Here is a 25417-nt window from a genome sequence, read left to right as displayed (position 1 = left end):
CATGGTAGACAAGAAAACCAACTTCTCTAGCTGTCCTCTGACCTCCACACACTCTGTGATGTGTAAATGCCACACACATACATTCACAATAAATAAAAAAGGTGGGATAGAGTTAGGGGAGACTAAGGTAATAATAACCCATTGTCTTGGTCCTCAAGAACCTCACATACTAGGACCAGAAAGATGGTCCAGCAGGCAAGCCTGATGACCTAAGTTTGACCCCTGGGGCCCACATCTATTAAGGAGAGATTCAATTCCCACAAGTTACCCTCTGACCCTCACATGTGTACTGTGCTTTCTCAGTACCCATACACACATCATGCAAATAAATAAAATAAATGTAGTTTACAACTTTTTAAACTAACCTCATGAGGCTGAAGAGAAGCTCAGTGGTTATGAGTACTTAGTGTTCTTTGCAGAGGAGCAAGGTACAGTTCTCAGCACCCACATGACAGCTCACAACTACCTGACACTCCAGTTCTATCAGATTCCGTACTGTCTTCTGACCTCCATGAGCTCTTGCACATGGTGGACACACACACACTCTGGCATAGGCAGCACATGCACGAGAGCACACACAGACATATGAAATAAATGTTTTAAAAAGATTAAAAAAAAAAAAAAACCTTACATACTAATAGGAGAAACACAAAAACAAATCAGGCATTATAATATAACCAAATGCTTTTAGGATCATAGAGGAAGAATAACTACTAGTTAAGCTAGATGTGGTAGTCTATAAATGTAATGCTAGCACTTGGGAAATGGAGACAGAAGGATCTAGAATTCAAGCCCAGCATCAACTATATTTCAAGTTGCAGGTCAGTCTGGACTAAATGAGATGCTATCACAAAACACAAACCAAAAAAAAACTAAAGAAAAAAAAAGTATGTCTACTAGTACAGGCAAAAGTAAAGAGCTCTTGAAAGAATTCTTAAAGCCGAGTAGAGGGTTCAACTGGTTACCTGCTTGATGCATCAGCATGAGGCATGAGAACCTGAAGTACCATGCTAAAGCCAGGCAGACACAGCGGCCCACTCCTGTAACTCCTGACCAGAAAAGCAAACACAGCAGGATCCCTGGGGCATTCCAGCCAGTCAGGCTAGCTGAACCACAGAGTTCAGTGAGAGAGACCTTGACTCAAAAAAAGGTAAATAGATACTAAGAAAGACCCCCCCACACACACACACACACATCCTCAAACTCTGGCCTGCAGGAGGCCACGCCTGCACAAACATATGCGCCCGCACAAGCGCTCTTGGCTTGAGTCAATGAAAGCTGGTGAGCAGAGAGAAATAGGAAAGAAAAAGAAAAGACATCTATTCCCACTTGACCACACGCGGAGGAGCTGTCAGGAAGGCTGGAGGAAGCCTCACAGCTACAGGGAGGAGCAGTGAAGGTGCCGTCCCTCTTCCCTTCTGTCCTGCACAGGACTACTCTAGGAGAGAGCTGTAAAGTCTCAGTCCCAGCAGCAGGTGGGACAGGGCCAGAGGAAAGAGGAGCCCCTATTCTCAAAGTGCTTATGGATCGGCTACAGGGAGGGGAAGGGTGGGGTGGATTATTTTCAGGGGCTGTAACAATACCATAAAGATAAAACCAGAGCCTAGTAAAACATCTAGTAAGATGGGTAAATTGTATATCACATACATCTTACCATAATTTCAAATAATAGATATTTTAAAAGAAAAATGTAAAATATAATACAAATAAAAATTATCTGAAACTTAGGAATACTATTTTTCTACTTCAGCAAACATTTAAAAATGATAAATGTTGGTCCACATTATATTTAACAATCCCTCATCATTCTTTCAAAGTTACAGAACTCTTCCAGGTCTTCTCTACCACAACAACAACAAAAGTGCAAAAACGCAATTAAAGAGCGTGGTATTATCTCATTTGAGAATGGGGAAAAAATCATGTATCAAATAGACAACTCAATACCTAACCTTATCTTTGCCACTTGTAATGATGCAAGCTGCCACCACAAAGAATGCACATGCATTTGTCAGACACATTCTAACAGCACAGCTGCCTGCCCAGGCACACTGCTCAAAGACTGTTACATTCCTCCTTGGTCTGTCTTCCACCAGCCTAAAGGAGAGATTAAAGAAAACGGTCATATGTGAGCCTCTGGTGTGAGTATATTCACAAGAAGGTCAAGCTAGGTCAACACTCACAGTCAACCCCTCCATCACCCTCAACAGCCTCAAGAAGATGAGCTGGCAAATGGGCTCAGCAGGTAATGGCACCTGCTGTCAAGTCTGACGACCCGAGTTCAAATCCTAAACCCCACATGGAAGAAGAAAACCAATTCCTCCAATCTGTCTTCTAAGCTCTATATACACACATACACATATCCCTTCTCTCTTTCCCTCTCTCTCTGTCTCTCTCCCTCCCCCCCCTCACACACACACACACAGAGAGAGAGAGAGAGAGAGAGAGAGAGAGAGAGAGAGAGAGAGAAACACTTTAAAAAAAAGAATCCTAAAGAAGAAAATAATTGAAAAATGACCATTTTTCAAGTCTCAGGCTCAGGCTTGGGTTGCAGCTCAGTGACACAGCACTTGTACAAGACCTGGGCTCAGTCCCTCAGTGTGTGTATGAAAGATTGTCTGGAATAGGGACTGTCATGATTTGAGATTTCCATTTAGGTATAAAAGCAGAGAAATTATTCTACTTTGGTAAAGGAGTACTGACAATCGTATCAATGAAGTCCGAGTCCTGGAAAAATCCTCTAACTTCTCCAGACTCCATTCACAAAACACACACAAAAATACTTCTTACGCCATTTGGACATTTTGAGGCTACTTCGACAATCAAGAGACGCTCTGTGGGGTACTGCAGAGATGGCTCAGCAGTTTAGAGCACTTGTTTTTCCAGAGGACCTGGGATTGGTTTCAAGCATTCATCTGGTGGTTTACAACCATTTCTAACTCCAGTTCCAAAATACTAGCGCCCTCTTCTGACCTCCATGGTCACATACCCACTGGACTTACATATATGCAGATAAAATACCCATACACATAAAATAAAAGTAAATAAATCTGAGAGAAAAAAACCAATAGCTGGGTGTGGCAGCACACACACTGAGGGACTGAACCCAGGTCTTGTACACGCTAGACAAGTGCTGTGTCACTGAGCTGCAACCCAAACCTGAGACTGAAAAACAGTCAGGAACAAAATAATTTTCTTCTTCAAGATTTTTTAAAAAAAAATTTAAGTGTGAGTTTAAGACCAGCCTAATCTACATAGAGTTCCAGGACAGCCAGGAATACAGACTCTGTCCTGAAAAAACCAAACCAAACAAACAACTCTATGTGGAGGTGGAAAGATGGCAAAGCCCTTGGGTGGATCACAAATTACAATTCCAGATTCTATTTTTTCTTCTGACCCTTGCAGGAACCTGCACACATGTGCACATAACTACACATAAACAAATGCATGCACATACATACACAAACATACATTTTTAAATGTACCTAAAATTTTTTAATGTACTGTCTTAGTACATTATTAGTAGTACTTACACTCATTAGCTCATCCAGAGAGAGTAAAACAGTCACCAAAACACTTCTACAGCTGTGACATGCTGGGCATCCTTCCTCTAACTCAATTCTGACACTATTATCTAGAGATGGCCTTGGAGCCCACTGGTTGAGGGCTCAGTCACATAGAACATTGCTCACTTCTGATGCTAGTACATCATGGTTCTTGTAACACTTTCCTCCGTGGTTTGTCTAATTTGCTAAGGGTATCTAGAAAAATATTTTATGTCTACGTGTCCTATTTCTTAAAATACAGACTATCACAGGAATACACATCGACAAATGAAGGATGAAACAAAGGACATAAAACCTCCAAGCCCTGCAGGAACCACTCTCTTTATACACTCAGCTCTCAGAAATCTGAAGGAACCCAGTCTGCTTAGGTTCATGGGGGGTTCACTATTTAGGCCATTGATATAATCAATAGCTACTGACCATAAACTCATCCTTCATCTCTTCTTCCCTCCCCAAAGATTGGGGTAGGGCTCAAATTAAAACAAGCACTTTGAAAAAGGATGCACTGTTATCAGGAACTATACTGCCAAAGACAAACAACAAAAAATATTCCAGAATATATGCAGACTATGCAAACTGTAAAGTTATAGGTCTGGTAATGAACAGGATGGGGTGGGAAAGGAGTTGAGAAAGGAAAACAAGTAGAAATCCACTTTTCCATAATTGGATATGGATTATTAAAGACACTCAGCTTTCTTGTGAACAATGCTTCTCTCAGCTGACATAAGGAGACCTCAAATGACGATAGGTGAAAATTATAAACTGTAATTTAATAAGCAAGTATTGATTCTGCCAATTTCAACAAAAAAGACTATTGTACTTAATTTTCTTTTCTTTCTTTCTTTTATTTGGGTGGGTTGGGGTTACTGAATACCAGAAGGGGAAGCAGGCTATATATAAGATAACAAATTTAAGGCCTAAAGCCTTAAATTTAAACTCAGATGTTATATGCCTGTCCATTTCTTCAAAATTAAATAATTAACTATGGTATACTATATAGTAACTATAGTATTCTACCCTTATGAAATTACTTTATATATACATATTTTCATGTCACATATTCTGTATTGTTCCAATTTTAGTTGAAGATTGCCACTAATCTACACTCAATTCAGATTTTTAAATTTACTGTACATACTGACAGTAGTTTCCCCTCCCTCCTGTCCTCCCAGTCCTCCCCCTACTTTCTCCTGAGAGAGGGAAGCCGCCTATGGCTATCAACCAGCCTTGGCAAATCAAATAGTAGGACTAGGTGCATCTTTTCCTATTGAGGCTAAGAGAGCAGCCCTGTAGAGGAATAAGGGTCCCAAAAAGCAGGCAACAGAGTCAGAGATAGCCGCTGCTCCCGCTGTTAGAGTCCCACATCAAGACCAAGCTGTACAACAATTATATATGTACAAGAAGCCTTGTCAGTCCCATGTATGCTTCTTGGTTGGCAGTTCAGTCTCTATGTGCCTCTACGAGCCCAGGTCAGTTGATTCGGTAGGTTTTCTTGTAGTATCCTTGACCCCTCTGGCTCCTATAATCCCTCATCCCCCTCTTCCACAGGATTCCCCAAGCTCCGCCTGATGTCTAGCTGTGTCTCTACATCTGTTTCCATCCGTTGCTGGGTGAAGTCTTTCTGACAATTATACTAGGTTCCCGTCTCCAAGTACAGCAGACTATCATTAGCAGTGTCAGGAGTAGACTCCCCCTCATGGCACGAATCTCAAGCTTGCCCAATCACCGGCAGCCATTCCCTCCATTTCTGTTCCATGTTTACTCCTGCACATCTTGTAGGACAAACTGTAGGTTGAAGGTTCTGTGTCTAGGTTGGTGTCCCAATCCTTCCACGGGAAGTTTTTCCTGGTTATAGGGAGAGCCGGCTCAGTCCCCTCCCCCATCAGATCTTTAAAGTCAATACTTCTCCCCATTAGTATCCAATATGCTATACAGTGATATGTGAAAAACCAAACAAAATTAAAATTTAAAAATTTGAACATCAATTGGAAATGGTCACAGAAATTAAAGTCTGAGCCTGGGGCTATAGCCCAGTGGTAAACCCTCTGCCTCACATGCAATGCTGGTGTGTGATCCCATGAAGATGATAAAGCAAACTGCCCTAAATGCAAGCATGATAATTGTTTTTTCTTGTTGTAGTAGTCTGAGAAAAATACATTTTATTACAAACAATCGAGAAAGTATAAGACAATATGGTCTTAGATGAATCAATCCTATTTCACAATTTAGTCAGGACATACTGTTAGTATTCTGTCTAAGCTCCACCTCCCCAGTTACCTGGCAACAGCCAGGTATGCTCCTCCCCACAGTTACCTGGCAACAGCCAGGTAGGCCAATCCACTATAAAAGGGGCTGCTTGCCCCCTCCTCTCTCTCTTGCTCTCTTACTCTCTTACTCCCCGCTCTTACACCCTCTTACTCTCTTACCCTCTTGCCTCTCTGTCCCCTCCCCACCTTCCTCTCTCTCCACGTGGTCATGGCCAACCTCTACTTCTCCTCTCTCCCCACCTTTGCCCTTTCCCCTGAATAAACCTTCCCCCGCCCCTTGGAACCGAGTAGTCTGGAGTGGTCTATTCTGAGCTGCGGTCGGACTTCTTCTTAAAACAACTAACACATACAACCAAGAACTTCACTTAGTAGCTTGAGAACTAGTTAGGAAAGCTGACCCATGAGAGTACAGTGCCTCTTACTCCACCACAGCTGCTATCATGGGAATAAACGCGAAGTCATCCAAACCAGACGATAAGCAAAAGGCCCAGTATCTCACTCCCTGTGTCACTGGGGAAATAAGGCTAAAACAAATGTACAATGAAAATGTCAAACACAACGCTAGCACTCAACACTGTTGGATCTGGTAGCCTGTAGAACTATCTCCCAGGCCTCCTCCATCTTCAGACAAATACATACATTGTCTGATCCCACATGCCTCAATTTCTATTTCCAAATCTCTCAGGACTGCACAGACCTTCTCCCATTTGTTGTAAACTAGCATAAGTCAGGAAAATCGAGTTAAATTTGGTAATTCAGTTAACCTTTATTTATTAAGAGAATGAAACAGTGTGCAGGAAAATTATATAATCATCTCACACAGAAAACTCTCGGGTGGGGGGGAGAAAGAGATTAAGACACCTTACTTTTTTTAAGTTAGACACACATGCCTGTGTGTCTGTGATGTGGGCCTGTAGTCAGGAGGATGGGACAGCAGGCTGCGGAGTTCAAGTCAGTCTGGGCAACTTAGCAAGACCCTGACTCAAAATAAAAATGTTTTTAAAAGGGGTGGGGAGTGAGAAGTAGAAGAAATAGGACCCATAAGATGACTAGCTAGGTCAAAGTGCCTGCCACCAAGCCTGATGATGTGAGTTCTATCCTAGGACTCACAGGGGAAAAGGAAAGAACTGACTTCCAAAAGTTGTTCTTTGATTCCTGTGCAGGCACACACATACTAAAACTTGTTTTTTAACACATAAAAAAGTAAGATACTTTAATGGTAGAACAGTTGCCAAGCATATGTAGAGATTTGACTTTAATCCCCAGCACTACAAATAAAAAAAAAAAGCTAGTCCTGCACTGAAGATCCTCCTGCTTCTGTCTCCCTCCAGAGTACCAGTGCTGGGACCACAGGTACACGCCACCATCTCCACTTATTAAATACTCTTGAAAGTGACATGACTATCCTTCTAGTTTCCTGTCTCTCAGGCACACATAATTGGGGAGGTGGGGGGGGGAGAGATAACCAAATACCAGCTTTTCTGAGTTTCTAATAAATGATATAATGTAAAAAACAAGTAAAACATGTTCTGTACCAAAGAAGAAAACTATAACTTTTCCCCAAGTGATCAAAGAAGTCAGTTTGAGGCAGCACCATTAGAAAAAGTGGCCAATGATTTTTTTTACATTTTAAACACAAAGCAGGGCTAACAAGAAGAGTCAGTGCCTAAGGGGACTTGCTGCCAAGCCTGATGAGCCAAGTTCCAGCACTGGAACCCACATGGTAGAAAGAAAATGGATTCCTACAGTCTGACTTCTGACCTCTTCATATATATCATACCAGTGAGTAAGTGTAAAAAGTAAATTATAGCAAATCCTTACCAAAGGTGCATATTATTATCAAAATTAATACCTCAACTCAGCCTTAAAAGTTTACTTTGTTCATGTAAGCAAATGAGACAGCACTAACTGTACTAGAAGGAGGTGATTTTTAAGCTGCAGTGGTAAATGCATCTTCTGCCTAAATACAGGACTAGCCCCTAGTGGCCTGGTAAGGAACAATTTTTTAATATGGTAAACTGATAATACATTCACTTACAAGAAAACACATAGTGAAAGCAGTATCAACAGTGGTTGGTTTATGTAAATGTTTTAGTTTTGAGATCAATAAAATTCTTACAAAACAGAAACCTATCTGTTTTTTCCTAAAGTATCATTTCTAATATAATCTCTTCAAGGTCCTGTTTATTTGTTTCGAGATAGGGTTTCTCTGAGTAGCCTAGGATGTCTTGGACCTAACTCTGTAGACCAGGCTGGCCTTGAAATTAGTTCTCTGCCTGTGTGTTTAATCTCGAGTGCTGGGATCAAAGGGACGTGCCACCACTGCCAGGCCAAAGGACTTTTATATAAAAATAAATTGTAAAATTAAAATCAATTTACTTAATATATTCCTAGTAACAATTTATACAAAGGAATTTATTAAGAAAGTTAAAAATACTTCATTGATCTAACAGTCAACAACCTAATTGTGAATATTAAACAAGATACTTTCCAAAAAGCCAGTATTTGACAAAACTACTTGTAGAGGGCTTAGAAATTGTTCACATATCATATTATTTCTGCTAATGTAGAATAAAAAGAAGTAACTGAAAAACAGTTTTGTTTTGATCAGACAAGGTCTCCCTATGTTGTTTCAAATTTACAATGATCCTTCTCACTCTGCCTCTTCAATCCTGGGATTGTATGCCCACACCAACCACCATGGAAGAAAACAATTTTAAGGTATTGTTAATGTCTTTACTGGGGAAAAAAAAAAAAAAAAGTACCTACTTGTGATAGGTAGTCTTGACTACATCTGGAATTAACTAAAAACCAAAGCAGCTAGGCATACCTAAGGGGTTTTTCTTAATTTGACTATTTAAGGTAGGAAAATGCATCTTAACTCTGGCAGCCAACATAAAAGACACGAAAATCACTCTCGCTGGTCAGTTCATCTGTCGTGCTGCTGTGGTATTAATACCTGCTTCACGGCATTAGAGCCTACTTCTTCTGGATCCCAACATATATTGAAGACCAGCTGAGACATTCAGCCTTGTGGACCCAAAAACTACTAAAATACTGGGATTCCCATTGAAAGACAGCCAATCTTTGACTTGCTAGACCACAGCCTATAAGCCACTCTAATAAATCTGTTTGAAATACATATAGATTCATTCTATAAGTTCTGTTCTTCTAGAAAACCCTAAGATAAAGAGTGTGCTGAACTCCCAGAGTCCCTAGCTTTCCACTGAGAAGATGAAAACTGTTGCCTTTCCACATCCACACTCTGCTCCTTCGGTCTGAAGCACTTCCACTTCTCTCCTGTGGTCTAAATTCTTAACTCCTGCCTTCAACTCTTAACTAAAGTCAACAAATCTCCCAAAGTGGAATCCCCATGCTACTGTGGCTCACACTGCCATCTCTTCTTCTTTTATTTCTATGTTACTGGGCTATTGAAGATAGCTCCATTATCTTCCATGTTACTATAAAGATAAAATGAAATGTCTAAGCCATTTGGTCTAGAAGAATGTCAGACACATTATTAGTATTAGCTCCATCAAATCTATCGAATTATAAGATGTGCTTCTTTCTATTTTTTTTTTTCAATTGGAATTCTCTTTAAAGAAGCATCTTAGCAGGGTATGGTGGTATACACCCATCATCCCAGCACCTGAGTAGAAAAAAAAGATCCGAGCTCAAGGTCACCCTCGGCTACTCAGTAAGTTTGAATCCAGACTACGGTACTTAAGATTTTATCTCCAACAAGAAAAAAAAGGGTTGTTGGGTTTTTTTTTCAGTACTGATCATCTAACCTGTGGCCTCATACAAACCAAACGAGCAAATGCTCTGCCACTGAACTACATCCACCCCCTACCCCATCCTCAGCCAAACTCTTTGATACTTCTTTCAAGAAGGGAAGGTTAACTCCCTCTCTGAGTAGAATTAGACTTGTTCCAAACCCATAGAGTTGGAAATACTGGGGAAAGCTGCCATCAGTGTGAGGAATGTGTGAGAAGTCCATGTAACAAGACCTGGCTTCCCACTGGTGGTGATAGGTGTGTTTGAGACATCTTAGAATAGACGCTGCAGTCCCAGACAAGCCTTCAGATGACTGTGGCCCAGCTAGAAGTGGACAACAGCGAACAGCCGAGCTAAGTTGCTCTCACATTTCTGACACTCAGAGAATAATACATGTTGGTTGTTTTAAAAGGCAGATACATTTGGGGCAATTGGATATTCAAGAATGAACATAACTAACACATTGCATTTAATGTGTTCAAGGAAAAAAGAAGAATGTTTGTAAAGCAAACCAAAAGACACTAGCAACCAGGTCCAACAACTCAACAAAAAGCAAACAGCATGATCTAAAAACAGGCAAAGGACTTGGAAATCTCCCCCAAGAAAGTCATGCAAACAGTCAACATCACTAGTAATTGGGGAAAAGCACATCAAAATCATACTGAGACTCACAGCCATGAGCCACAGTTACTATCTTTTTTTTAAATTAAGAGTCTAAGAAAAAATATGTGCAGAAATTAAAATCTTTGTGTGCTTACAGCTGGAAGTGTGATGGTTTAAACAAGAAATGTCCTTCATAGAATCACATATTTGAACACCTGGACCCCAGCTCATGGTGCTGTTGAGGGTGGGGGTGGGGCGTAGTACAGCCTTGCTGGAGAAAGTTACGCCACTGGGGTGGTCTCTGAAGCATTCATATCCTTATCCTACTTCCAGTTTTTCTTTTCATGCTGGTGGCTGAGAATGTGATAGCTCAGCTCTCACTCTCTGATCCTGCCACCTTCGGCTAGGCCTTCCTGCCATGGCAGACTCTCATCTCCCTGGAACTGGAAGCCAAAAGAAACTTTCTCCCATAAGCCTTCTGATCCTGGTGCTTTAATCACACCAATGCAACATAACAGTAACTAAAACAACGTGTCAATTTCATTCCTATTATGGTAAAACGCTCTACCCCAAAGCAATCTGGGGAGGAAAGGGTTTATTCTGGCTTACAGTTCATTTTAGTTTTCTATTGCTGAGATAAACACCATGACCAGGCAACTAGTCATGGAAGATGGAAGGATTTACTTGTGCTTACATTTCCAGAGGGATAAGAGACCATCATGGCAAGGCAACGAAGCAGAAGGCATGGTTACAGGAGAACTCACGTCCTGAACCACAAACACAGAGAAAGCTGGAAGAAGGCAGTCTAGTCTAAACTCTCAAAGTCTTCTAGTGACATACTTCCTTCAACAAGGCTGTACCAATTCTCCAAACAGCACCTTGGGGACCAAATGCTCAAACACCTGAATCTCTGGGGCACATTCTCATTCACAGCACCACACACTGGGAATGCAAAAAGATATAACCATTATAGAGGTTCTTCAAATACAGAATTATTATGATATAACAATTTCACATCTGGATATAAGCCAAATAAACTAAATGGTACTTAGAGGCCTCTGTGGCTGGATATACTGATGCACACTCATAAGCTCAGCACTGAGACACAGAGAGGAGAATAAGGAACTAAAGGTCATTCTCAGTTACTTAGTGAGTTTAAGCTAGACTGAACTATAAAAGACCCTATCTCAGGTGAAAAAGAAAAAGAGTTATCTGTACCCTCATGTACATAAGAGATTATTTACTTGAATACTCAAAAGGTGAAGGCAACTCAAGTGGTCCATACATAGAGGGCTGGACCGAGTATAGTATATCAACAACTTACAATGAAATATTCATTGACCCTACTCGCAGGGTCAAGTGGGATGATCAGTGGGTAAAGGTGACTGCCACTAAGCCTAACAACTCAAATTCAATCCCTGGAACCTACAGGGTAAAAAGAGAAAACCAATTCCTCCAGATTGTCCTGTTACCTCCACATGTTTGCCATACCATGAGTAGGCACCTACATACACACAAAATAAATAAAATGTAGTTTAAAAAAAAAAAAAAAGAAAGGAAGAAAAAGAAAAATCTGAAAAGATACCTGGAATAGTCAAATTCATAGAGGCAGAAAGAAAAACAGTGGTTGCTGGGGCAATAAGGAGTTAATGTTTAATAGAGACAAGTTTGGGTCTGAGAAGATAAAGGGGTCTGGAGATGCCTAGGTGGTGACCCACAGTTTTAATCCCAGCACTCAAGAAGCAGAGGCAGGTGGCTCTCTGAGTTTGAGGCCAGTCTGGTCTACAGAGTGAGTACCAGGACCGCCAGAGTTACACAGAGAAACCCTGTCATGAAAAACAAAAGAGTTCCAGAGAAAAATGGTAGTGATTGTCATACAATCAAAATATAAGCAACACCATTGATCTATACACTTAAAAGTTGCTAAAAAACACATTTTATGTGATCTGTACAGTATTTTACCACAACAAAAATAGGAATGACATTTGTCACCTGCCTCTGCCTCTCAAGCCCAGCTTACATGTGAGTTCTAAGGAAGCCTAGACTATAGAGGATCCTACTTCAAAAAGAAAAAGCAAACATTGGCCCTTTAAAAGAAATTTCACACCCACAAATCAAAGAGAGTATTTGTGGGGTTTGCTTTGCTTTTGTCCCATCCATTTCTCTCCAGCCATGAACTAACTTTTAGCTGACTTACTCTACCTGTGGGAAACCACATTTGGGGATAAGTAGAAATGAATGGCAACTATTCTTTGGATGCTTCCACCTCAAGGCTCCAGTTATAAATGTACCCCACCCATTGTTGTGTCAGAATCCCCAATACCACCTCCTGGTTATGACTCGAAAGACTGAGAGCTAGTGTGGGAAAACTACTAATTTAGGTGGAAGTCTACCATTGTCCGGATAGCCTTCTAAGGCTTGGCGCAATATGGAGGACTCTCTTCATTGGCAGGTCTTCTCTGACCTTGTCTGGGAGTTTAAAAACCCACACCTTTACCTGCAGACTGTCAGGCAGACTTGGTCAAGATTACAGGTTCAACTTCTTTTCTTCTGATAAGAACCCATTCAGCTAGCACCTGGGATTCCTAAAATGCTTTCACAAGCTTAATGAGGCATCCTAAGCCTACAGTCCATCCTGGATGTTTCTACCATCCACACCCCCCAAAATTATATAAGGCTTGAATCACCCCAAGTACAGCTGATCTGCCTCCCTGCACCTGGTCCAGTTGTGTCTTCTTCACTGTATGTACTCACAGGGATTCTAAATACCACCACCACCCATCTGTCGTCCCTGCTCCTTCTGCCCTTGTGGATGGATCTCAACCAATAATCCATGAGGGCAGGGAGTCACAAGCTAGCACATACCTGTAGTCACACTACGACTTATTAGCAAAGAGATCTAAAACAGGTGGAGGGCTATAACTTACCATAGCAAAAGAACTCAAAGCATAATCATCAGACCCGCTGGCACAATGGCAGTTTAGAAGAAAGCAGGCACTCTTCCAAAAGGATGTAGCTCGGGAGTAGGGCACTTGATTAAACGTTGTCTCCAAGGCAAGCTCTCTCTGTTCCTACTTCCCAGTGGGAACATAAACACCCTCTATCAAAATTTCAGACTCTCAGAAAGAATGCAGATATCCAGTATCAACCACTTTGTACAGTTTAGTAGACTGATTCATTCTTTTCAGACCTGAGAAAGGAGGGAAACTTCCAAAAACCTAAGTTCCCAGATAGCCAAGTGCCAACTTTATAAGCAGCTTTTTTGAAGGCTGTTTGTCTATGTGACTTTTTTTTTTTTTTGGGTCCAATTAAGGTCTTCTTTTTGGAAATAACATGAAGGTTTTGTTATGGTTTTAGTGTTCTTTATTTTTCTGAACAGAAAGAAACAACAAGCACAGTGGTAGAATGCTTGCTTAGTGTGCATGAGGTCTTGAGTTCAATCCCCAGCACCACCACAAAACAAAACTCAAAATTTATCACTATTTGTCGCCATTTTAAACTACAATTTCCTTTACTGAGATTTTCATAGTATCTATTTATGGCCAACTTTTAAAACTTACAAACTACAAATATACTAGATACAATATGAAATTATAACATTCCCTATCTATAACAAAGTAGGAAATCTTTAATAATTTCAGATGGTAAAAATTTAATTTTTACTCATTAGGAGTGACATTTGATACAATTTAGTAACTATCTACATCAAAAAAGTAAAGATTACTAATTGTACTTTTTAAAGAATAAAGAGGTGTGCCTTATTTCCAGATTTCTACTTCTTGCCAGTTGACATGTACATTTACAAATTACAGACTAACACTGTGAGAGTGCTAGTCCTTTATAAATCACCACCTAAGAACAAGACAGAAAGCCCACGCTTCCTTCTTGAAGGAAATTAAATTCATGACATTTTCAAGGAATAGAAATTAAACTTATGACATTTTTAAGGAATAGAATATAACCTTGCAGTCTTCCTCCACATTGTTTTCAATAGTTACCAATGCCTTACTTGGACTAAGCATGTTCTATTCAAAGAGTCACAAGAATACTTCACTTGAACAAAAAGATCTGAGGGAACTGTAGAAGATGACTTAGCAGTTAAGAGCACTTGATAGCCTGAGTTCAGTTCCCAGCACTTAGGATGGGTGGCTTACAATTCTACAGGAGATCTGACACATTCTCCAGGCCTCTAAGGGCACACACATGTAGCATAGACACAGACACACACACAGACACAGACACAGACACAGACACAGACACAGACACAGACACACACACAGACACACACACACACAAATAAATCTAAAAGGGGAAGAGCTAAGCTATTAGATCTGAGTACAAAGTTCATAATCTCAGCACTTGGGACTGTGTAGGAAGGAGGATCCCCACAAACTCTAGGCCAACCTGAGTTACAGTTACTTTCAGCCCAACCTTAGCTACAGAGTGAGATGAGAAGGGAGGGACAAAGGAAGACAGGCAGGCCAGACATGGTGGCACCTACCTATAATGCCAGCACTTGGGAGATATGTGCAGGACCATCAGAATTTCAAGGTCACTTTTGGCTACATAGCAAGTTCAAAATCAAAGCCAGCCTGGGTTCCATGAGACCCTGTCATCAGAAGAAGAAGAAGAAGAAGGAGAAGGAGAAGGAGAAGGAGGAGGAGGAGGAGGAGGAAGAGTAGGAGGAAGAGGAGGAGGAAGAGGAGGAAGAAGAAGAGAAGAACAACAACAGTAGTAGTAGAAGTAACAATAACAACAAGTAGGCTTTGGTTATTATATCAAATCAAATGGCTCTGACTCAGTCAGTCACTGAGCTGTACCCTGAAATGACTGCTAAAATGTTCTCTGCTTTGTCTCTGTAATCACTTCTGTTACTGTGCTCTGCTCCTTAATAAACTGTGCTCAACAGGATAGAGGACACAGCCTTCAAGAAAAATATGACCTAAGGGGAAAACAGAAATAATAAAAAAAATTTTAAAGAAAAGTATTAATATTAGTGTAAGGACTATTAGGAGGGGGCTCTAAGATGATTATCATAGCTCAAGCCTGTAACCCCAATAGTTTTGAGCCTGAAACACTGCAGGCACAAGTACAAGGCCAGCCTGACTATATTATGAGGCTGTCTCAAAACAGGTCAATGAACACTTTCTCCTTCACTTAAGAGCTCTAGTTTAGAAGGTTCACAACTGACAAAGTGAATAAAACATTTATCCAGAAATTAAACTTACTCTTTGTTTCACTTTGGTTGTCAATACCAATGAGGAGTGACAGCAGAGCTTTAATGGCTGTCCTCCAAGGACACAGGGCCAAGGGGCTTGTTTCAGTTTTTGTTTACATTCTCTCTCTGATGTACTGAAATGTACTCTGCTAGAGAAAGGGTAGCAAATGTCTGTGGGGCTTTTCCCTAGTTTGGAGACAAACAAGATCCCTCAGCCCTTCCTACCCTCAGAGCTGAGGACCCAACCCAGGGTCTAGCAAGCTCTACCATTGAACTAAAGCCCTAAACCCTAAAATATCTGAATTTTATTTTTGAAAAATCCAAGGAAATGTTTTCATTCTTCTGTTGACTCTATCTAGCCCATTAAAATTCAGTAATTAAAAATAAATACAAATGGCCAGGCAGTGGAGGCACATGCCTTTAATGCCAGCACTCAAGAGGAAGAGTCAGGTAACTGTGAGTTCGAAGTCAGCCGGTCTATAGAGAGGAGCTGCAGGAGCCAGGGCTACTCAGAGCCCTGTCTCAATTCCAATCATCTAGATCCTGACGGTCATGTGATGCTACATATTGCAAAAGTACAACAAAACAGTGAGATCCTGGTATGTAATTAAACAGGCAAATCAACATGACAAGAACAGAAAGACCAGGAATAGACTCAAAAGCACACAGAATGTTGTACGGTTGTACATGTTTACTCCAAAACAAATGCTCCTAAATTCGAAATGACTCAATATCCCAAATACTTCTAAAAAAAAAAAAAAAAAAAAAAAAAGCAAGTTTCAGATTTTGTATCATTTCAGATTTCTTAAATTTTAAAATTAGAGATACTCAACCTGCAGAATCTATAGAATCTATGCAAAGTTTAAAAGCTTCCAAGTCTGAAACACTTCTACTAGCACCAGGAATGTTGTCAGATAAGGATATTCACTGTATTTACAAAATGGCGGATAAAAAGTATTCAATGGTGGTTGTATTGAAATCCTTATACCCTTTCTGTCAGCAATTCCAACTCCATACAGATAATTCAGAGCTGTGTAGTATCAGGTGTCTTAAGTGATAGTTCATATTTTTCACTGGAGCACTGTATATAACCTAATAATAAAATTCACCCATATAATGAGATGACATATATCCTTTAAAAAGGTGGGGGGCAGAGGTACTTAGGAGATGGTTCAGTTGGTAAAGGCAGACTGTGGAGGCTCAGTGACTAACCAACCTAACCTAACAGGCAAGCCTCAGGTTCCAGTGAGACCTGTTTCCTGAAAAACACCACCAAGGCTGACCTCAGAGCTCCACACATAAAAGGAGTCAAGCACAGTTCACACAACTGAGAAGCTGAGGTAGAGTATCATCAGAAGTCTGAGGTGAGACTAGGATACAGTGAGAGACCCTGTCTCAGAAAAAAAAAAAAAAAGCAAGAGAGATAGCTCAGTGGGGAAAGTGCTACCACAAGCCTGGCAACCTGAGCCATAGTTAGCTTTAGTTGTCAATTTAACACACCTTAACCTGTGGGCATGTCTATGAGGCATTTTTTGATAACTAACTGATGAAGCAGGCTCCGGCCCACAGCCCACTGTGGGTGGTACTATCCCCAGGCAGGGGAGTCTACTCTGTGTAAGAAGGGACCTGGATTAAACTAGAAGCAAGCCAGTAAGTAAACAACAGGCCTCCATAGTCTCTGTTCCAGTTCCTGTCTCAAGTTCTTGTCCTAACTTTCCCTGATGGACAGAAACCTGTAAGCCAAACATCCTTTCCCTCCCCAAGTAAACCAGAACACCACATAAAGGAAGAAGACAGCCAACTGCACACATTCACTGGACACACACACCATGCACACGCTAATAATAAACTGCTGATGTGGAAAAATCAAACAATATAAACTAAGGGTAGGGGTAGAAGATAAATCAAAAAACAGTGTATATGTTCCCACTAGTCTAAAGTGGAGGGAGAAGGGGACACAACACAAGTGAAATATCTTGAGAGATAGACACTTGCCACCAAGCCTGAAAACCTTTGCTTCATCTGTGGAATCCACTTAGAAGGAGAGAACCCACCCCCTCAAGTTATTGAGACTGACCTCCACCATGGCACACCCATACATTTACATATTTACTTACACAACATAAATAAATACAAAAGTTTTACAAATAAATAGTAAAACAGAGAAGGGTAGTGGCTATATATGCATATAGAAATATGCATGTTTATATGAATATAGTGTGCTGCCACATTACCACAGCTGAAAGAAGAGTGCAGAAATTCCAGGACCTGACACGTCTTCTGAATTCAAATGGTTGAAATCACTAGTCCTTCAATAAATAAATCATTTACAGCTTAAAAGAAATAGCAAGACTTTCAGCAGGAGGAATAAATGGCAAAAGACTATTTTAAGAGTTATAATAAAGAGCCAAGCAGCCATTATACCCTACAGACAAGCCAAAACTGAGAAAGCCAGCTGGAGGAAAAGGACAGCAGACAGATGCACAGAGCGAAGACCAAACCCCTGCAGCCCACAATGGGAAAGGCAAGTATGGCGCAGACTTGATTCTCATAGCACGCCAGCTCCCAGGTTTCCCCAGGCTCCGCTGTCGTGATCCCTGCCCTCTACCTGCCATGACTCCCCAGCACCTGTCCTTAGCTCCACCAGCTCTCCACTTCTTTTCTAGCTTAGCTACACAAGACGTGTTTTTAGGATCATTTTAAAATATTTTAAAATATGCTTTGTCTCATTTTGGAGGTAGGGAGGGGGAGGTCAGGGTCTCCTGTAACCAAGTATGGCCTTGCATTCACTAACCTTAAATTCTTGATCATCCTGCCTCTACCTCACAAGTGCTGGTACCCAGTTCTTTGTAAGAGAAGAATAACAACTGATTTTCCTAAGTGAAGTGCTGAACAAACACATCCAATCAGAAAGATGGTGTGTGTGTGTGTGTGTCTCTCTCTCTCTCTCTGTCTCTGTGTGTGTGTGTGTGTGTGTGTGTGTGTGTGCACCCCCTTCAATATACAATCAGAAACATAAAAATTAAGCCAAGGCACAGAATATACCTAAATATGATACCATAAGTTAATATCTCAAAATCATCTTGGCCTTAACATTTTTCAGACTGTTTTTAAAAAGGCATTTTGGAGCTATCTGAAGTGCTTCAACCAAATAAAACAAAAACAAACAAAAAACAATAGAAAATAAACAGGCAAAGCAGAACTATATGTGACTCAGTTACAACCCTTGCCTGGTATATGAGAGGCCCTAGATTCGATCCCCATGCTACACACTCACAAATAAATAACTATAATTGTCAAAAATTCTAAGTACTAACAACTATTGTGTTCTAAGTACTTAGCATGTACCGTGCACTATGGGAATTTTACACATAGCAATAACTTATTTCTTAAAACAACTTTGTTAGATAGGTACTCCCAATATTATGATTTTCCCCCCTTCTCCCTCTCGCTCCAGCCCCGCTCATTCCAGCCCAAAGGTTTGTTTGCTTGTTTATTATATGTAAATACACTGTAGCTGTCTTCAGACACCCCATAAGTGGGCATCAGATCTCATTATGGATGGTTGTGAGCCACCATGTGGTTATTGGGACTTGAACTCATGAACTCCAGAAGAGCAGTCAGTGCTCTTAACTGCCGAGCCATCTATCTCACCAGCCCCAACACTATGATTTTATTAATGACAGAAAAATTAGACACACAGAGAAAAATAACTTCCCTTCACATAAATGTCTTCTTAAGTGTCTTAAGGTTCTAAATTTGTTTATACCTAAGTCAAGCTACTAAAATTATTAATTTAATTGAGAATCTTAAACTCACCCAGTCTAACACAAAGTCTGTGCTATTAACAGCATGCTTTACAAATGGTACAGTCAGATGTGGTGGCTCACACCTTTAAGACTGGCACTTGGGAGCCAGTGAAGGCATGTCTATATGAGTTCGAGAGTAGCCTGATCTATATAGCAAGCTCCAAGCCAGCCAGAACTACACAATGAGACCCTGTCTAAAAAAAAAAAAAAAAAATAGTTTACAGCTTTATGCTGTAATTGCAAGAATCCAATAAGAAAATCCAAAAGCCTCAAGAACATAAGTATAAACTAGACGTAGTGGTGCACACCTCTAATCCCAACCAACACTCAAGAGGCACAGGAGAAGATGGAGAAGACGGATTAGGAGTTTAAGGCCAGATTTGGGTATATAGTGAGGCCTAGGAAGATCACTTAATCAACAAAGTACTTGCCAAGCAAGCATGAAGACCTGAGTTCTGACTCCAGCATCTATATAAAATGACAGAGCAGACAGCACACATCTGTAATCAAGTACTAGGAAGGCAGAAACAGAAGCATTCCTAGGATTTGCTGTCCAGCAAGTCTAGTCAACTTCAGGTTTAGTAAGAGACTTTGTCTCAAAAAATAATGAGTAGTGGAGGTTCAGCCTAATGTTAGAACACTTGCCTAGAAAACACACATATGCACACACACACACACACACACACACACACACACACACAAACACACCCCCAAAGCCAGACAAATGCACACAAAAGCAAACAACAATGAAAAAAACTTTAAAAAAATTCTGTCTTAAGTTAGAAAAGCCACTTTGTCAAGCATGTCACTTGCCACCACCCCTTCCTTCACTGGGGACTGAGTGTGGGGTTTCACACCTGCTAAGCAAGAGCTCTACCGTCAGCCCAAAAGGCTTCAGTGCCTGTGCTACTTGGAAACTCACTCTGTAGCCCAGACAGGTCTTAAATTTTGGCTTCTTCTGCCTAAGCCTCCAGAGCTGGGGAGATTACAGGTCTCTACCGCCTATTTTTATCCCAACTATTTAAAAGAAACATTATCTCCTGATAGTAATTAGATATGCTTGTATTATGATAAAGGCTTTAGAACACAGAGAAAAATCTACATATACTATCTCCTAGGACGGCAGAGAACTAAAGTATACAAGCAATGTAAACGTCAGGCTGCTTGGGGCTAGGAACACAGCTCAGCTGACAGCACCTGCAACTGCTAGAAGCAGCTCCTACACCAACTACACACAGCCAGGTGTGCTTGCAAACTGGTGAGGAGGAGGAAGTTCAAGGCTACTCTCAGTGACACACTGAGTGCTAGGTTGGCCTGTGCTACAAAAAAAAAAAAAAAAAAAAAAAAAAACTGTCTTAAGAGGGGATGTTGGGCAGGGAGTCAAGCCAATGGCCGGAAACAATCTCTAAGTGAAACATCCTTCTGTGTAAAACCTGAGGATGGGCACCTCCCAGAGTTTCTCTTACTGGTCTGCCTTTGTTACAATGATAAAGAGTAAGAAGAGTGACTTCGTCCTCCTGTTCTCTGCATCTAGTAACAGGCTCTCAGCTCTCCAGGTATCAGGCTGCCTATCTGTAAATCAACTTTATCAAAAATCATAATTCTTAAGGTTTCTTCCAGTTCTAAACCTTTACACCTCTAAGAACCAAAATCACAATTTAAAAAAAAAAAACAACCAATAACCTTCATAAATATACTACTTGCTCTTAGGAAAAAGAAAACTAAAACAGAGGCATATGTGGAGAAATCCAGAGATTTAAAGCAATGAACCAAATGAACTATCTGTAACTGTAGTCAAAGAGTGTAAGAATGACAAGACAGCTCAGTAGGTAAGGATGCTTGCTGCCAAGTCTCACAACCTGGTTCAATGCCTAGGATGAGAGAGCAGTCGTCCTCTGACCTACACATGCATTGTGGTGCATACGCTAACCTCAAAATAAACAAATCAGCATAAAAATAATAAATGTCGGCTGACAACTGGTCTCCCAAACTTTAAAAAGGCGTGGTGGCACACACCTTTGATCAGAACTCAGGAGGCAAAAGCAATCGAAATCTATAAGTTTGAGGACAGAGGGAGACAGAGTTTGGTTTACAGAGGGGAGCTTCATGACAGCTGGGGCTACACAGAGAACCCTGTTTTGGGGGAGGGAAGCACAGTAACTACAGATATATGAGAAAAAATAAGTTTGAAAGAAAGCATTTGAAAGTTGCTACAAAAGACGGCAAAGAGCCTCCTGACATGTTCACAGTGGTAGGCTGACAGCAGCCAAAGGCATTTTTGGTTAGTGATTCTCAGCAAGAGGACTGCATATCTACAGAGACATCCAGCAATATCTAGACACATTTTGGATGCTACAATTGGAAGCAGAGTGCTACTGACATTTTATCTGGTAAGGAAAAGGAGGCTACACACCCTATACACCAGTTCAGTCTCCATTACAATCTATCCCTCAGCTCAAAACACTATACAAGCTGAGAGACTCTTAACAGCTACCATCATTACAGTGACAGTCCTGGACACTTAAAAGCTGAGACCAAGAAACTAACATTATATGGACTGTCCTATTCATCAGAGCAGAAGGTTAAAAAACAGTAGTGTAATATGAACTAAATTAGAAAGGAGAATAAAATGAGCAAACAGAAGCCAAAACAGGAAACAAAAAAAATAAATAAATACTGGCTGAGATTTTAGCAGTCCTCCACTTCCTGTTTCTGGACAGGCTTTGCTGCACTGCTGTCCTTGAGTTCTCTACCTGGCCAGTGAGCCAGCTTTCTATGGGCTACTTAAGCTGACCTGTTTCTATAAAGAGTCCTGCCAGCACACACCACCCACAGCAGCCACTGAAGTAGACAGAAGCAGCAATCCTCAGAGTATGGAAGAAATGAATGCAAGCAAATCAGGGAAGAATTTGAGAAAATTTACTAATTGGAATAACAATCATGAAGACATCAATGTGAATAAATTTATAATATAAAGTCATAAGAAGAGAAAAGGCAAGTACTGTGGAAAGCAGGGAAATAATCAAAACATTCTAAACTTGAAAGACAACAAACTCCAAAACTGGTATGTGTAAAGGTTCCTCCTTAAGACAAACTCTTCCCACACCTACCACACCAAACCTTTACGATAAGACAAAGAATTTTAAAGAATAAAAATGAAAAGCTGGGACAAAAATATAACTCAGTGGTAGTGCACTTGCCTAGCATGAATGAGGCACTGGGTTCCTTTCCAGGACCACATAAATCCCACATACTTACAAAAGGAACAAGAAAGAAGCAGGGGATGTTGGCTCATAATTCCAGGACAGAGGCAGGAGGATTGCTCAAAGTTCACCACCAGCCTGGGCTACTCAGTGAGACCTTGTCTCAAGAAACCAAAACAAAAACAAAGCAACCAAAAAAAAAAAAAAAAAAAAAAAAAACCAACCAAACAAAACCAAACTACACTAAACTAAACTAAGTGTGTGACCTAGTGAGACTTGAGAAGGAAACAACCTACTTGCTCAGAGCTGAAAACACCTTGACAACCACAGCCCATCACTAAGATGACACTTCCTTTTGAACACAGTTAAGAATTTTTTTTTTAAAAAGCCTTGAAATAATTAGGTCAAAGAACTTATAAAAGCAGTAGAACTTTTCTAAATAACAAGGCTAATTATAGAACATAATAAAAAATTTTAATGAAACAGATGATAAAGATAGACTTTTTAAAAGTTTTACTTGAAGACTTTAAAAGGCAAGCATGGTTGCTCACTCTGGAAGCCAAGGTAGGTTGGCTAGAGTTCAAGGCCACCCTGGACTACATAATGAGTTCCAGGCCAGCTAGGGCTACACAGTAGGGCTGTCTCAAATATATATGGTAAAATACAGTTAAGCTAAAAATAGGCCAACTCGAGTGTGAGGAGCATAGTAAGAAAATAAAGGCAGATTTAAAATACTTTTTTTAAACCAACAACAACTACAAAGAGGTTTGTTCAAAGCACCTCCACTGACTATAAATTATGTACTATAATATGACAGATATTGTATAATCCCAGACAAATGGCTAAGGTGCCTGTTTAACATATCAAAGCAGACTTGGCCTCCAGGTTTTCCCAGCATTCCTCGGTCCCTACCCATTAGAGGGTTTCTATCCTGAACTTTCCATCCCAGAAGCTGGGCTACAACTCTTCCCCACCCCCTCCAGGTTCTTCCCTATAAATACAGATATTTTGATTACCAGACCTTTTTATACCTTTGGCTTCTGGGCTGCTGCACCTGATCCCTTTCCCCACATAGCCCAGCTCAGAGAACTGTCCTCTCTGGTCTCTCGTCTCTGCCTCTGGCTATGCTCTTCACATACCTATAATAAACTCTCTCCTCCACCATACCTAGGAACAGTCATGTCCTCTCCTTTTTATTTATTTTTTTCATTCAACTATGAAGATACATACATATGAAAATGTCAGGGTGAAAACTATTGATTTGTATGTTAACTAAAACATTAATTTAAAGGGGAAAAAAAGGTGGTTGTGTGTGTGCCCACAGATCTGGGCTGGACAGATGTTCAGTGGTTAAGAGCACCTTTCAGAAGACTCAGTTCAATACCCAGCACCTAAATGGTGGCTCACACCTGTCTGTTACGCCAGTGCCCTCTTTTGGCCACTGTGATGTGTTATATATGCAGCAACATACACATAAAAGTAATTAAATCTTTTTCAAACGTTTCAAATAAACCTTAAAAAAAAAAACTTTTCTTTTCTTCTTCTTCTTCTTTTTTTTTTTTTTTTTTTTTTTTCTTTCTGATACAGGGTCTCTCTATTTAGCTCTGGCTGTCCTGGAACTCCCCGTGTAGACCAAGCTGGCTTCTGACTCCCTAGTACTGGGGTGAAAGATGTTGGCACCACGCCCAACTATTTACTACTACATAAGCTCTCCTCCATGGTACATTTGTTTTCTACATTTAAGTGTCTTTGTACAGTAATTGCAATCTTTAAATCACTCAAGGAGCTACTAAAACAAAAAACTTCAGGCATCAGCCTTTTTACAAATAAAGAACACATGGAGGACATAAACAACATATTATTAATTTTCATAGATTATTTTCTTAGCAATTACCTGAAACCACAAAATACTAAGTAGCAATCTTGGGTTTTAACTCAGTAGTATTTTTTTTCAGTTTGTTATAATCAACATAAAGAAAGTGTAGATTATAAAAGTATGTATATACACTATTTATTAAGCTACAGAGTAATACCTTTGACCTTGACCACATCAACTGAAAGATTTCTGAGCCAGTCCTCTCCTAGGACAGCAAACCAGAGAATACAAATGGCCTGAGCCTGCTGAGCTCTCTGTTATGCTGATCAAAACACAACACTGGCAGAGCTCACTGTGGAGAATCCAAAGAATCACCAATCACTCAACACATTTACAAAAAGCAAAACGAATGAGAGCCCAATGTAGTTATTGTTTCTTTAAGGAATCCAGACTAAATCTGGGATACTATATATTAAGTGTGTATTCATCCATGCTTTTATGTGATTGGATGTTTGGCCATACTGAAACAGTGTTCTAGTCTATATGGAATTCTCAGAGTAGTACCTGTAGCTCCAACTCCAAGGGGTCCAAAGTGTCTGACATCTATAGACACCTGCACTAATGTTCACATACGTACGCAAGACACGTACACATAATTTAAAATGATCAAAATAAATCTTTTCCCTGGGCATGGTGGTCCTTCCTCTAACTCCAGCACTCAGAGACAGGGACAAGAGGATCCTCTCAGTGGAAACCAGACCAGTCTAAATTATACCTACAAATTCTCTTAAGAGTCATTAACATGTACAATTAGTAAGTCTACCACTAATAGAAAGAGAGGAAATGTTCTGGGCTGGCCAGATCGTTCCACAGCTAAAAGTTCTTACAGCACAGGCCTGACACATTATCTACAAATAAAAAGGTTCTTATAAATGACATAATGTACTAATAAACCTGAAAGAATACCTTAGGCAGCTATTATAAATTCTAGTAGAAGATCATTGGAGTACTTCAATTATATATTTGAATGTCATAAGATGATACCCCTCCTCCACATATTTACATTCATGTTCAAGACAAAATGACCTTCCGTATCATCAAGGAAAAAGTAACTACCTACAGTTTTCTTATTTGTTCTGGTCTTCTTTTTGGGGGTATGTG

The 25417-nt window shown here is 40.4% G+C and overlaps 1 protein-coding gene across 8 annotated transcripts in view; it reads right to left on the bottom strand.

Annotated features, from left to right (window-relative positions):
* Window positions 1–25417, bottom strand: part of Abl2 (ABL proto-oncogene 2, non-receptor tyrosine kinase) — a 98499-nt gene that overhangs the window by 67099 nt on the left and 5983 nt on the right. The gene's annotated exons all lie outside the window — the stretch shown is intronic.

The sequence above is a fragment of the Arvicanthis niloticus genome, chromosome 10 (genome assembly GCF_011762505.2).
Source record: "Arvicanthis niloticus isolate mArvNil1 chromosome 10, mArvNil1.pat.X, whole genome shotgun sequence".
Taxonomy (NCBI): Eukaryota; Metazoa; Chordata; class Mammalia; order Rodentia; family Muridae; genus Arvicanthis; species Arvicanthis niloticus.
Note: the sequence above shows the minus strand (reverse complement) of the source record. Positions and strands in the feature narration are given on the sequence as shown.